The sequence below is a fragment of the Bufo bufo genome, chromosome 4 (assembly GCF_905171765.1).
Source record: "Bufo bufo chromosome 4, aBufBuf1.1, whole genome shotgun sequence".
Classification (NCBI taxonomy): Eukaryota; Metazoa; Chordata; class Amphibia; order Anura; family Bufonidae; genus Bufo; species Bufo bufo.
In genome coordinates this window covers 402,494,148-402,509,280 of record NC_053392.1, presented here as the reverse complement: position 1 = coordinate 402,509,280, position 15,133 = coordinate 402,494,148, and the positions used below count along the sequence as shown (strand labels likewise).

At 44.3% G+C, this 15,133-nt stretch overlaps 1 long non-coding RNA gene across 1 annotated transcript; it reads left to right on the top strand.

Moving 5' to 3' along the window:
• The first annotated feature begins 263 nt into the window (after window positions 1-263).
• On the top strand, window positions 264-14,822 carry LOC120999948. The gene is made up of 3 exons (XR_005778699.1): window positions 264-284; window positions 2,107-2,109; window positions 14,688-14,822. It is a non-coding gene; the product is annotated as an uncharacterized LOC120999948 (long non-coding RNA).
• Window positions 14,823-15,133: the final 311 nt, after the last annotated feature.

The following is a 15,133-nucleotide window of genomic DNA, read 5'->3' as shown; positions in this document are numbered from 1 at the left end:
GCAGATGGGTGGAAGACTTCAGGAACTGCTTGACAACCAGATTGAACACATGTGCCATACTGGGCACACGGCTCTGCCCTCCTTGACTCAGCACCGACACCATGTTTTTTCCATTGTCGGTCACCATGGTTCCAATTTTGAGTTGTCGGGGAGAAAGCCAGGATTTGATTTCTTGATGAAGGACACAGAGCAGTTCCTCCCCTGTGTGACTCTGTTCGCCCAGGCAAACCAGGTGCAGAACAGCATGACAGCGCCGTGCCCTGCACATGTGGTATTCTAGAGGGGTACTGTGAATTGTCCCTGCAGTGGAGGCTGAGGACACGTGGAGGAGGAAGAGGTGGACATTGTCGCAGGACCAACGGCGGGAGAACATGGAGGCGGAAGAGGCATCACCTGGCCAAGTTGCTGGTGTGGCTGTACAGAAACCAAATTCACCAAGTGGGCCGTAAAGGACATGTACAGATGTAGCAGAGTTAACACTCAAACTCTTAACTCAAATTTCTTAACTCGTCCTGTTCTCTTGAAACAAAAGCCATTGAAAAGCAATTGAAGGTGTTTGCTTAACGCATTTAGTTTAGATAACACGTCTCATAAAACATGAGTGTTAACTCTACTACATCTGTATTTTCCCTGACTGTAGTTACAGCTCCACACGTCTGCACTGCCGTGCACTTTGGCAGACACCGACTGGCTCACAGACTGGCCCACCTTCTGTTCTACATGTGTGTGCAGGGCTGGTACTGCCTTTTTGGCAAAGAAATGATGGCTTGGGACTCTCCACCTCGGCTCGGCACAAACCATCAGTTCTCTGAAATGGGCAGAGTCTACCACTTGGAAAGGGAGGGACTGCAGCACCAGCAACTTTGACAGCAGCACGTTCAGCTTCTGAGCCGTTGGATGAGTGCACGCATACTGTTGTCTCTTGGCAATCACTTTGCTGATCGATTGCTGATGGAATGACTGATGAGGAGTAGGAGAGCGAGGAGCAGGAGCATCAGGACCAGCAGACAATGAAAAGGACAGACAGCTCCCTTCGGCTGAGGTGGTGGAGCCTTGACTGCCTGAAATCGGCTGCATGCCACTGGGTAATGCAGCGGTTGCTGCTGCAAGCTGGACCACCACATCGGAGCCACAGTTCTCCAAGGCCACTTTATGGTGACGATGCATATGTTGACGCAGGTCTATGGTGCCAACATTGACACCCTGGCCATGCTTCACCTTCTTACCACAGATTCTACATATGGCCATGTTCACCTCCTCCGGCGGCCTAACAAAAAACTGCCACACCGCCGAGTATGTGATTGTACCTCCAACACTTTTGCAGCTTATACACGCCACAAAAAGCTCTACAACATAAAACTGCACCGCTGCACAGCACATATATTTTAATTTTGCCACTAATACACGCCGCAAAACGTTTTAGAACATATTACTGCACCGCTAAACGGCAAATATATTTTTATTTTTCCACTAGTACACGCCACAAAAGGATTTACAACATATAACTGCACCGCTGAACTGCAAATATATTTTTATTTTGCCACTAATACAAGCCACAAAAGGCTTTAGAACATATAACTGCACCACTGAACGGCAAATATATTTTTATTTTTACACATACACACACCACAAAAGGCTTTAGAACATATAACTGCACTGCTAAACGGCAAATATATTTATATTTTTTCCACTAATACACAACAAAAAGGACTTTAGAACATACCGTATTTTTCGCCCTATAAGACGCACTTCCCCCCCCCCCAAAAAAAAATGGGGGGGAAATAGCAGTGCGTCTTATGGAACGAATGCTGCGCCCGTCAGGTGAATATTCTGAGAGGGAGGAGGGACTGGGGGCCAGCATCTGTTTCTGTAATGGCAGCAGGGTCCGGTGCAGTCACTGAATTCTACTACACCGGGCCCCACTCTCTGTAGTATACAGTAATCATATCTAACTTGTGGCTATTGTTTAAAGTATTCCAATCCTCTTAAATCTAGTGCTGTACTACTTACAACTAACTTCTTGGCAGTCAGGAGGTCGGGCGGGCGCTCGTAGCGCAGCTCACTACACTCACTGCGTCTGCGCCGCCCACTTTATGAATGACACAGGCGGTGTAGGCGCAGTGAGCGTAGTGAGCTATGCTACGAGCGCCCGCCCGGCCTCCTGACTGCCAAGAAGTTAGTTGTAAGTTGTAAAGCCTGCGCTAGAAACATTTAGGCCTCTGCCACTCCGCTGTGCAGGGCCTGGCACTACTGTCTGACATAATGTTAGATCAAATAAATAAATAAAAAGGAAATTAAAACACCCCAAAAAAGTCAGCAATTTTCTTACTTCACCACACAATTGCTAATAAGTCCTTTTTTTCACACAAAAAAGAGCTTTAGAAAATATAACTGCACCGCTGAATGTCAAATATATTTTTCTTTTTTCCACTAATACACAACAAAAAAGGCTTTAAAACTGCACCCCAGAACGGCAAATATATTTTTATTTTGCCACTATCACAAGATAAAGATATTAGAAAATATAAAAGCACCGCTGAACGACAAATATATTTTTCTTTTGTCACTAATACACGCCACAAAAGACTTTAGAACATAAAACTGCACAGCTGAACGGCAAATATGTTTTTCTTTTGCCACTAATACACGCCACAAAATTCTTTAGAACATATAACTGCACCGCTGAATGGCAAATATATTTTTCTTTTTTCCACTAATACACAACAAAAAGGGCTTTAGAACATAACTGCACCGCTGAACGGCAAATATATATATATTTATTTTTCCACTGTGACACAGTGAGAGGTTTGGTCTGATTTAAAGCCAGGTGAAGTCAAATACCGGATCGGATTTTAAGTGCCAATACGCGTTTTGGCAGCACCCTTAATAGGCAGCTGGGCTCAGAAGCCATGTCTGTGTGCTGGGATCTGAGGCCTGTGCTGGGCTGGAGAGCTGAGACCCATATGTCAGAGGAACAGGCCGCCTAAAGCTTGTATTTGGACTTTCTGAGGCAGAACTGCCACCAAGGTGACTTTTTGTTACCATTGGGTGTGAAGTAACACCAACACTGCAAAATTGACTTTGTTTTTGGCACCATGTGTGAATAAACACTGAAGTTTGAATTACTAACTTGTATTTTGCCTCTGTACTGCGCCCGCTTATCCTAACTACCATATCAAATCCCCACACCACTAATACATGACAAAAAGGGCTTTAGAACATATACCTGCACCGCTGAACGGCAAATATATTTATCTTTTTTTCCCTAATACACGACAAAAAGGGCTTTAGAACATATAACTGCACCGCTGAACGGCAAATATATTTTTCTTTTGCCACTAATATATGACAAAAAGTGCTGTCATTTTAGCACTTCAACACACAACGGCTAATAAGCCCTTTTTTCCCACTAATAAAAGCCAAAAAATGCCTTTAGAACTTATAACTGCACCGCCCAAGGGCAAATAAGACATAAAAATATTTCCTTGTAATAAACCCTTTTAATGGCTCTTGGCAATCACTTTGCTGATCGATTGCTGATGGAATGACTGATGAGGAGTAGGAGAGCGAGGAGCAGGAGCATCAGGACCAGCAGACAATGAAAAGGACAGACAGCTCCCTTCGGCTGAGGTGGTGGAGCCTTGACTGCCTGAAATCGGCTGCATGCCACTGGGTAATGCAGCGGTTGCTGCTGCAAGCTGGACCACCACATCGGAGCCACAGTTCTCCAAGGCCATTTTATGGTGACGATGCATATGTTGACGCAGGTCTATGGTGCCAACATTGACACCCTGGCCATGCTTCACCTTCTTACCACAGATTCTACATATGGCCATGTTCACCTCCTCCGGCGGCCTAACAAAAAACTGCCACACCGCCGAGTATGTGATTGTACCTCCAACACTTTTGCAGCTTATACACGCCACAAAAAGCTCTACAACATAAAACTGCACCGCTGCACAGCACATATATTTTAATTTTGCCACTAATACACGCCGCAAAACGTTTTAGAACATATTACTGCACCGCTAAACGGCAAATATATTTTTATTTTTCCACTAGTACACGCCACAAAAGGATTTACAACATATAACTGCACCGCTGAACTGCAAATATATTTTTATTTTGCCACTAATACAAGCCACAAAAGGCTTTAGAACATATAACTGCACCACTGAACGGCAAATATATTTTTATTTTTACACATACACACACCACAAAAGGCTTTAGAACATATAACTGCACTGCTAAACGGCAAATATATTTATATTTTTTCCACTAATACACAACAAAAAGGACTTTAGAACATACCGTATTTTTCGCCCTATAAGACGCACTTCCCCCCCCCCCCCAAAAAAAAATGGGGGGGAAATAGCAGTGCGTCTTATGGAACGAATGCTGCGCCCGTCAGGTGAATATTCTGAGAGGGAGGAGGGACTGGGGGCCAGCATCTGTTTCTGTAATGGCAGCAGGGTCCGGTGCAGTCACTGAATTCTACTACACCGGGCCCCACTCTCTGTAGTATACAGTAATCATATCTAACTTGTGGCTATTGTTTAAAGTATTCCAATCCTCTTAAATCTAGTGCTGTACTACTTACAACTAACTTCTTGGCAGTCAGGAGGTCGGGCGGGCGCTCGTAGCGCAGCTCACTACACTCACTGCGTCTGCGCCGCCCACTTTATGAATGACACAGGCGGTGTAGGCGCAGTGAGCGTAGTGAGCTATGCTACGAGCGCCCGCCCGGCCTCCTGACTGCCAAGAAGTTAGTTGTAAGTTGTAAAGCCTGCGCTAGAAACATTTAGGCCTCTGCCACTCCGCTGTGCAGGGCCTGGCACTACTGTCTGACATAATGTTAGATCAAATAAATAAATAAAAAGGAAATTAAAACACCCCAAAAAAGTCAGCAATTTTCTTACTTCACCACACAATTGCTAATAAGTCCTTTTTTTCACACAAAAAAGAGCTTTAGAAAATATAACTGCACCGCTGAATGTCAAATATATTTTTCTTTTTTCCACTAATACACAACAAAAAAGGCTTTAAAACTGCACCCCAGAACGGCAAATATATTTTTATTTTGCCACTATCACAAGATAAAGATATTAGAAAATATAAAAGCACCGCTGAACGACAAATATATTTTTCTTTTGTCACTAATACACGCCACAAAAGACTTTAGAACATAAAACTGCACAGCTGAACGGCAAATATGTTTTTCTTTTGCCACTAATACACGCCACAAAATTCTTTAGAACATATAACTGCACCGCTGAATGGCAAATATATTTTTCTTTTTTCCACTAATACACAACAAAAAGGGCTTTAGAACATAACTGCACCGCTGAACGGCAAATATATATATATTTATTTTTCCACTGTGACACAGTGAGAGGTTTGGTCTGATTTAAAGCCAGGTGAAGTCAAATACCGGATCGGATTTTAAGTGCCAATACGCGTTTTGGCAGCACCCTTAATAGGCAGCTGGGCTCAGAAGCCATGTCTGTGTGCTGGGATCTGAGGCCTGTGCTGGGCTGGAGAGCTGAGACCCATATGTCAGAGGAACAGGCCGCCTAAAGCTTGTATTTGGACTTTCTGAGGCAGAACTGCCACCAAGGTGACTTTTTGTTACCATTGGGTGTGAAGTAACACCAACACTGCAAAATTGACTTTGTTTTTGGCACCATGTGTGAATAAACACTGAAGTTTGAATTACTAACTTGTATTTTGCCTCTGTACTGCGCCCGCTTATCCTAACTACCATATCAAATCCCCACACCACTAATACATGACAAAAAGGGCTTTAGAACATATACCTGCACCGCTGAACGGCAAATATATTTATCTTTTTTTCCCTAATACACGACAAAAAGGGCTTTAGAACATATAACTGCACCGCTGAACGGCAAATATATTTTTCTTTTGCCACTAATATATGACAAAAAGTGCTGTCATTTTAGCACTTCAACACACAACGGCTAATAAGCCCTTTTTTCCCACTAATAAAAGCCAAAAAATGCCTTTAGAACTTATAACTGCACCGCCCAAGGGCAAATAAGACATAAAAATATTTCCTTGTAATAAACCCTTTTAATGGCTGTAACACCAAAATAACAAGAAGGGTTTGCTGGAATTACAGAGCATTATAATAGCAATTTGGGTTCCTAGTCAGTGCAGCAAGGTGTAATAGGATTTTTCTATTACCCAGGCTATAACCTCAACTACTGAACCGTGATCAACATAAATGCTGTGGAATGATTCCTCCCTATCCTTTCTCTACAACTTGAATAATATTTCCCTGCACTCGTAAATCATTTTTTTAGCACAATTAAGTTTTTTCTAGCACTGTTCCTAGCGCCTGCTGATGTCTCTCCCTGCACTAAGTACACTGGAAAATGGCAGAATCCAAGATGGATGAGGCTATTTATAGGGCTGTGACATCACAGGGCTGGCTGGCTTCTGATAGGCTGCATGCATGGCATTATGGGTGATCTCACCTTCCCAGAGTTCCTTGCTTCATGTCCTCACACGTGCAGCAGCCATTTTAGTAAAAAATGTGATTCGTTACCACGAAGCATGAGGAAATTCGGATTCAGTGCGAATCAAATTTTTCCTGAAATTCAGATCGAATTCCACTTTGTCAACTTCAATTCGCTCATCTCTATTCATTATCAATCTCTCCTCAGGATACATCATCGATATTGGATTGTGGAGTCCGAGTAACAACACCCCTGCTAATCAGCTGTCTGCAGAGCTTGTGTGAGCACTGTGTCCTATTTTGATTTTACCTGCACACCATTTAGCTTGTAGTGCCTGTGCTGTGTAATTACAACTTCCTCTCCCATTCATGTGAATGGGAGAAGAAGCTGTAATTACACTGCACCTCCACTACAACCTGGACGGCATACAGGTAATCAATGAAGAGGATGTAACGTTCGTATGAGCGCAGCTGTCTTTTTAACCACCTCAGCCCCCATAGCTTAAACACCCTTAATGACCAGGCCACTTTTTACACTTCTGCACTACACTACTTTCACCATTTATTGCTCGGTCATGCAACTTACCACCCAAATGAATTTTTCCTCCTTTTCTTCTCACTAATAGAGCTTTCATTTGGTGGTATTTCATTGCTGCTGACATTTTTACTTTTTATTTTATTAATCGAAATTTAACGATTTTTTTGCAAAAAAATGACATTTTTCACTTTCAGTTGTAAAATTTTACAAAAAAAACGACATCCATATATAAATTTTTCTCTAAATTTATTGTTCTACATGTCTTTGATAAAAAAAAAAAATGTTTGGGTAAAAAAAAAATGGTTTGGGTAAAAGTTATAGCGTTTACAAACTATGGTACAAAAATGTGAATTTCCGCTTTTTGAAGCAGCTCTGACTTTCTGAGCACCTGTCATGTTTCCTGAGGTTCTACAATGGCCAGACAGTACAAACACCCCACAAATGACCCCATTTCGGAAAGTAGACACCCTAAGGTATTCGCTGATGGGCATAGTGAGTTCATAGAACTTTTTTTTTTTGTCACAATTTAGCGGAAAATGAAGATTTTTTATTTTTTTTCTTACAAAGTCTCATATTCCATTAACTTATGACAAAAATTAAAAACTTCCATGAACTCACTATGCCCATCATGAAATACCTTGGGGTGTCTTCTTTCCAAAATGGGGTCACTTGTGGGGTAGTTATACTGCCCTGGCATTTTAGGGGCCCAAATGTGTGGTAAGTAGTTTGAAATCAAAATGTGTAAAAAATGACCGGTGAAATCCGAAAGGTGCTCTTTGGAATGTGGGCCCCTTTGCCCACCTAGGCTGCAAAAAAGTGTCACACATGTGGTATCGCCGTATTCAGGAGAAGTCAGGCAATGTGTTTTGGGGTGTCTTTTTACATATACTCATGCTTGGTGAGAGAAATATCTCGGCAAAAGACAACTTTTCCCATTTTTTATTACAAAGTTGGCATTTGACCAAGATATTTATCTCACCCAGCATGTGTATATGCAAAACACATTGCCCAACTTCTCCTGAGTGCGGCGATACCAGATGTGTGACACTTTTTTGCAGCCTAGATGCACAAAGGGGCCCACATTCCTTTTATGAGGGCATTTTTAGACATTTGGATCCCAGACTTCTTCTCACGCTTTAGGGCCCCTAGAATGCCAGGGCAGTATAAATACCCCACATGTGACCCCATTTTGGAAAGAAGACACCCTAAGGTATTCAATGAGGGGCATGGCGAGTTCATAGAATTTTTTTTTTTTTGGCACAAGTTAGCGGAAATTGATTTTATTTATTTTTTTCTCACAAAGTCTCCCTTTCCACTAACTTGGGACAAAAATTTAAATCTTTCATGGACTCAATATGCCCCTCACGGAATACCTGGGGGTGTCTTCTTTCCGAAATGGGGTCACATGTGGGGTATTTATACTGCCCTGGCATTCTAGGGGCCCTAAAGCGTGAGAAGAAGTCTGGAATATAAATGTCTAAAAAATTTTACGCATTTGGATTCCTGTGAGGGGTATGGTGAGTTCATGTGAGATTTTTTTTTTTGACACAAGTTAGTGGAATATGAGACTTTGTAAGAAAAATAAATAAATTTCCGCTAACTTGGGCCAAAAAAATGTCTGAATGGAGCCTTACAGGGGGGTGATCAATAACAGGGGGGTGATCAATGACAGGGGGGTGATCAGGGAGTCTATATGGGGTGATCACCCCCCTGTCATTGATCACCCCCCTATAAGGCTCCATTCAGATGTCCGTATGTGTTTTGCGGATCCGATCCATGTATCCGTGGATCCGTAAAAATCATACGGACATCTGAATGCAGCCTTACAGGGGGGTGATCAATGACAGGGGGGTGATCAGGGAGTCTATATGGGGTGATCACCCCCCCTGTAAGGCTCCATTCAGACGCCTGTATGTGTTTTGCGGATCCGATCCATCTATCAGTGGATCCGTAAAAATCATGCGGACGTCTGAATGGAGCTTTACAGGGGGGTGATCAATGACAGAGGGGTAATCAATGACAGGGGGGTGATCACCACAGTCATTGATCACGCCCCTGTAAGGCTCCATTCAGACGTCCGTATGCGTTTTGCGGATCCGATCCATCTATAAGTGGATCCGTAAAAATCATGCGGACGTCTGAATGGAGCTTTACAGGGGGGTGATCAATGACAGGGGGGTAATCAATGACAGGGGGATGATCAGGGAGTCTATATAGGGTGATCACCACAGTCATTGATCATGCCCCTGTAAGGCTCCATTCAGACGTCCGTATGCGTTTTGCGGATCCGATCCATCTATCAGTGGATCCGTAAAAATCATGCGGACGTCTGAATGGAGCTTTACAGGGGGGTGATCAATGACAGGGGGGTAATCAATGACAGGGGGGTGATCAGGGAGTCTATATGGGGTGATCAGGGGCTAATAAGGGGTTAATAAGTGACAGGGGGGGGTGTAGTGTAGTGTGGTGCTTGGTGCTACATATTGCTGAGCTATCTGTGTCCTCTGGTGGTCGATCCAAACAAAAGGGACCACCAGAGGACCAGGTAGCAGGTATATTAGACGCTGTTATCAAAACAGCGTCTAATATACCTGTTAGGGGTTAAAAAAATCAGATCTCCAGCCTGCCAGCGAACGATCGCCGCTGGCAGGCTGGAGATCCACTCGCTTACCTTCCGATCCTGTGAACGCGCGCGCCTGTGTGCGCGCGTTCACAGGAAATCTCGCGTCTCGCGAGAGGACGCGCCGGCGGGTCCAGGCGGAATGAATCAACCACCTCCCGGACGCGTCGCTGCGTTCGGCGGTCCGGAGGTGGTTAAACAGCAAATTGGCTGCTGGAAGTCGGATCTCCACCGATCTGATAATGATCACCTATCCTGAGGATACCTCCTCAGTATCTGACACTGCACAACACCTTTATTGCTTATGTACTCCTAAGGTGTGTCGGATCTATTCTACCATTTTTTCAATTTTACATTCCTAAGAATTGATATTCAGAGAAGGGGCCACAAAAAACTACCAAAAAACACTTTTTGTTGAAAGCATAAAATGTAAATTAACTAAATGGGAATAAAAATCAATACATATATTGATAATGCAATTGTTAAAATCTCATATTTTCTCACCTTCTTTCCTTTTTCTCACCTTCTTGCATATATAACATTATTATGAATTTGGCTAGTAATACAGACAGATGAGTTATTTTAAATTGGTTTTCTTATCACTAAACTAATATGACAGTTCATTTAAATAGCAAACACAAGTAAACAGCTTATTAAAAGACTTGTACTTTATGGACAGTGGCATTTTTTCAGATTAGAAAACCTTTTATGTATAATTACTATACTTAAAAAAACAGTAGGGAAGCTTGAGGAATTCTATGTGGAGAGCATGCAAGGTCTAATTTAAATTGCAGATAGCAAGGGGAAACACTCCATGAAATTATAATAAAAGAGATTTTATTATCAACTCAGGACAGATTTCAAATCAAAGCTGTATGCTACCGGCAAGTGACTCACACCATACCATTCATTTTAAATGTATTTAACTTCAATTGATCTAATTAACAGCCAATCATGTCTTCAAGACTTTGGATATGTCTTAAAAAAACACACATAATCACGTTTAAATAGCTCAGCCGTCTGCTGTTTCATACTACCATTAACAATTACTTATTTATCTGTCTCTCTTTAAATTGCTCCATAGATATTGCTTCTTATGGATTGAATGCCTATTTCCTGAATTGGAATTGTTATGGCAACATTTCTTGTGTTAAGCAAGTCATTATTGTCATCTTTAAATTGTATGCCTTTGAAGGCAGTTTAATTAGGCAATACATATTTTAAAAGATGCATTGTTATCAGCTGGACTTTTTAAGAAATTATTTGTTCCACATGGGATTAGTATTATTATTGAGAACTTACTAAACAATCATGCTTAAACTACACTTCTCCCTCTAGAACATTGTAATACAGACCACAGTATTTTATGTTCCTAATCCTGGAATTACTATGGTGAATACTCAGTTACAGTTTTTAAACAAGTCTACATTTTGCTTACCTCTAGTTGGAACTATGATTGTGAATGTGGCGAAACCAACCTCGCCACTGGGTTTTGGAGAGGACTGGCTGCTGGCCTCTGCCCCTGGATTATGGGCCATATACTAACTTTTAAACCCCTGAACCTATTCAAGTGAATTTTGGATAGGTTTGTCCCCAAGTTATACTGTTTAAATTGATGTTAGTTATATGTATGGCCAATGTAAACTCACAAAGTTGTGACAATTTATAATAAGTGTAACTTGTCAGCTTGGGAGAAAAATGCTGGGTGTGTTTCTATTGTGCCATTGTCCCATTGTGTGTTTAAATGGTGATGTCTGTTCTGTTGTCCTCACATGTGTATTGGCGATCTCCCTTTGTCCTCAGAGATAATTGGATTGCTCCTCAGGTTGTCTCTGGGACAGAGAGGAGGAGACCATGATGCATTGTGGGGATATGTTGTATCTGTCCTATGTCACAGTCTTTATTCTGGTCCTCTGGGGGTGTGATTGATTGGTTGCTGTAGTTACATTGTATGTGTTGTAAATTACTGATTGGTTGTATTTCAAACCCCTGTGGGCAGTACTATGTTTGTGGTTTATGAATAAAAGAGGCTGTACTTGAAGTACAGTCAGACCACTGCTTGACCCTCAACACGGAGCCTTGTCTCGTTATTGGGGGGATTCACTGTATGCTGTTAGAAGACCAATTGCCAGAAGTGTAAGCTGATTCCTGTTCGTCTGCTAGCAGCTATTCGTGAGGTTCCAGTTTGGAGTGCTACTTTGTATCCAGTTCGGGGGTTTGGTGTATCCTGCAGTAGCTGTGCCTGTCTCTCCGAAAGGGGCACATCGCCTGAACGGATTTTAACCCCATTGTCTGCTGAAACGGTCCGTTACATTGGTGGCAAGCAGCGGGATCGTTCCTACAGCCAGAAGGACAGCTACAGGAGACACCATTTCTGTGGATTCTACAATTTAAGGACAACGCATGTCCCAGTACAGCGTCCCTGACAGCAGCAGGATGGAACCAGCAGTGTTATACGAGGAGGAGGACCTGGATGGCCGGGATGGATTAAGGAAAGGCATCTGGTACCAGGCCCTGGATAATCTACAATACCAGCGGGGTGAGAGTCTCCCCAGTGAAGAGCAGCGGTTGCAGAAGCAAGTGGCCCTGCGGATGCTCTTCCTGGGAGAGCAGCCCCTGGAGGAATGGGTGAAGGATCTAGAGCACCGGGTATGGCAGGAGCTATGGCTGGAGGATGCCTACCAGGCGCTTTGGTGGTATATGGCACAGTATATACCCTGGACAGCCGAACATGACAAGCCAGAGGGAGAGGAGTTTTATGGTCCTGGCTTGTTATGGGAGTCCTTTGCAGAGCCTGACTTCGGGAGCCCTGCACAGTCCAGACTTCAGGACATTTTCTATGAGAGGGAGGCTAGGCACGAGTGGGATGACCCCCATGAGGTAGAGCAAGACCTGGCTCACCTAGCAACCCTGGAGTGGGAACTGGAGCAGGACTACCGAGATCTCTTCCACTCCATTGAGAAGGCTCAGCAGGACGGTAAGGTGACAGACCCAGAGCCAGACCCATTCAGCTGGGCAGATATTGTAAAGTGTTACTGGGGAGGACCCCAGGTGGCCGGTAGAGATGGGACCGGGGTCTCTCCACCGGTCCTGCAGGGAATTGGGAGCCCAGTCTCCATTCCCCAGCGGCAGTGTGAAGTGCAGGGAGAGGAGAGCAGCGCCCTCCCTCCCCAGCGGCAGGCTGAGTTACAGGGGGCAGAGGTAGTTGTTCCTGCCCCCAGCAGCAGAGTGATATGCCGGGAAGGCAGTGTGAAATGCAGGGAGAGGAGAGCAGCGTCCTCCCTCCCCAGCGGCAGGCTGAGTTACAGGGGGCAGAGGTAGTTGTTCCTGCCCCCCAGCAGCAGCATTATTTTTTGGGAATTGGGAGCCCAGTCTCCATTCCCCAGCGGCAGGCAGAGTTACAGGGGGCAGAGACAGTCGGTCCTGTCCCCTAGCGGCAGAGTGTCCAGCAGGGAATAGAGAGCCCAGTATCCTTTCCCCAGCAGCAGGACACTGTATTGGGAGCGGAGACGGTCGGTCGCCCTCCCCAGCGGCTGGAAGTATGTATGGGAGAGGAGCTCGTTACCCCCTCTCCCCAGCGGCAGCTTAACGCACCAGGGGGAGACAGTAAGCCCGACAACAGTGCAGATGGGACCGTGGTCTCTGCACTTACAGCACAGGGGGTAGAGACAGTCGGTCTCCCCCTCCAACAACCAGACTCCAAGCCAGGGAGCAACACAGAGACCGGGAGTACCAGCTTCCAACATAACCTTGGTGGACTCACTGGACAGAGACAGGCTACCAAATGCAACAGGTCCAGTATTGGGTTGTGGGTGGGCTGCCAGACTAACTCAGGTACGGACCATCGTGAGGTCAGGTATCTGGTTAGTCTTCCCTGGGGGGGGGGAGATGTGTGGCGAAACCAACCTCGCCACTGGGTTTTGGAGAGGACTGGCTGCTGGCCTCTTGCCCCTGGATTATGGGCCATATACTAACTTTTAAACCCCTGAACCTATTCAAGTGAATTTTGGATAGGTTTGTCCCCAAGTTATACTGTTTAAATTGATGTTAGTTATATGTATGGCCAATGTAAACTCACAAAGTTGTGACAATTTATAATAAGTGTAACTTGTCAGCTTGGGAGGAAAATGCTGGGTGTGTTTCTATTGTGCCATTGTCCCATTGTGTGTTTAAATGGTGATGTCTGTTCTGTTGTCCTCACATGTGTATTGGCGATCTCCCTTTGTCCTCAGAGATAATTGGATTGCTCCTCAGGTTGTCTCCGGGACAGAGACGAGGAGACCATGATGCATTGTGGGGATATGTTGTATCTGTCCTATGTCACAGTCTTTATTCTGGTCCTCTGGGGGTGTGAACGATTGGTTGCTGTAGTTACATTGTATGTGTTGTAAATTACTGATTGGTTGTATTTCAAACCCCTGTGGGCAGTACTATGTTTGTGGTTTATGAATAAAAGAGGCTGTACGTGAAGTACAGTCAGACCACTGCTTGACCCTCAACACGGAGCCTTGTCTCGTTATTGGGGGGATTCACTGTATGCTGTTAGAAGATCGATTGCCAGAAGTGTAAGCTGATCCCTGTTCGTCTGCTAGCAGCTATTCGTGAGGTTCCAGTTTGGAGTGCTACTTTGTATCCAGTTCGGGAGTTTGGTGTATCCTGCAGTAGCTGTGCCTGTCTCTCAGAAAGGGGCTTATCGCCTGAACGGATTTTAACCCCTTGTCTGCTGAAACGGTCCGTTACAGTGAACACTGCTATACTGACTGTATTGCTACTATGGGGAACTATGGCCGCTATAATATTGACACCATGGCTTTTATTATGTCTGCTCTATGGCTGACATTGTATGGTCACTATAGCAGCTTTTGTATTGGCATTATAACCCATATTATATAAAAAGGATTGCTGGTATTAAGTAATTATGCATATAAAACTGATTTGACATAATTTTTTAATTATAGTGTGCTTAGTAGTATAACTGTCAATATGTTATGCCAGTGGGTGTGGAACTACTGTGCCACTGGCCGGCTATACCCTGAAGGGACGTGACTAAGTGACTACCTGGTCTTTCCTAGAGCCTCTGATGGTGAGGATAGGCTTGGGCCATTAGGGTAGTCACCAGGTACCATTCCAGAGCAGTCCCTGAGTCAGTGGCAGCTGGCCAGGGGGTCAGAGATACCAGTGCAAAGTACCAAGGGGAATTACAAAGTCAGGAAGTCCAGAGTCAGGGCAGTCAGCCATCAAGCAAAGTCCATAAACAAAGTCCAAGGTCAGAGGCAGGCAGCAATCAAGCAAAGGCCGTTGAATCAAGAAGCAGGGTCCGGTACACAGAAAAGCAGAATTTCAAGTTACTATACAAGCTAGTGACCAAAATTGCGCAGGCCCCTTCCTGGGGCAGTAAGCGCCTTTAAATACTTCCTGCAATCCAGCCATAGGCTGGGGAGATAGAGGGCGTGTAAGTGCTGCCTCACAAGAGAGGAGAGACACGCCCTTGCAAGCC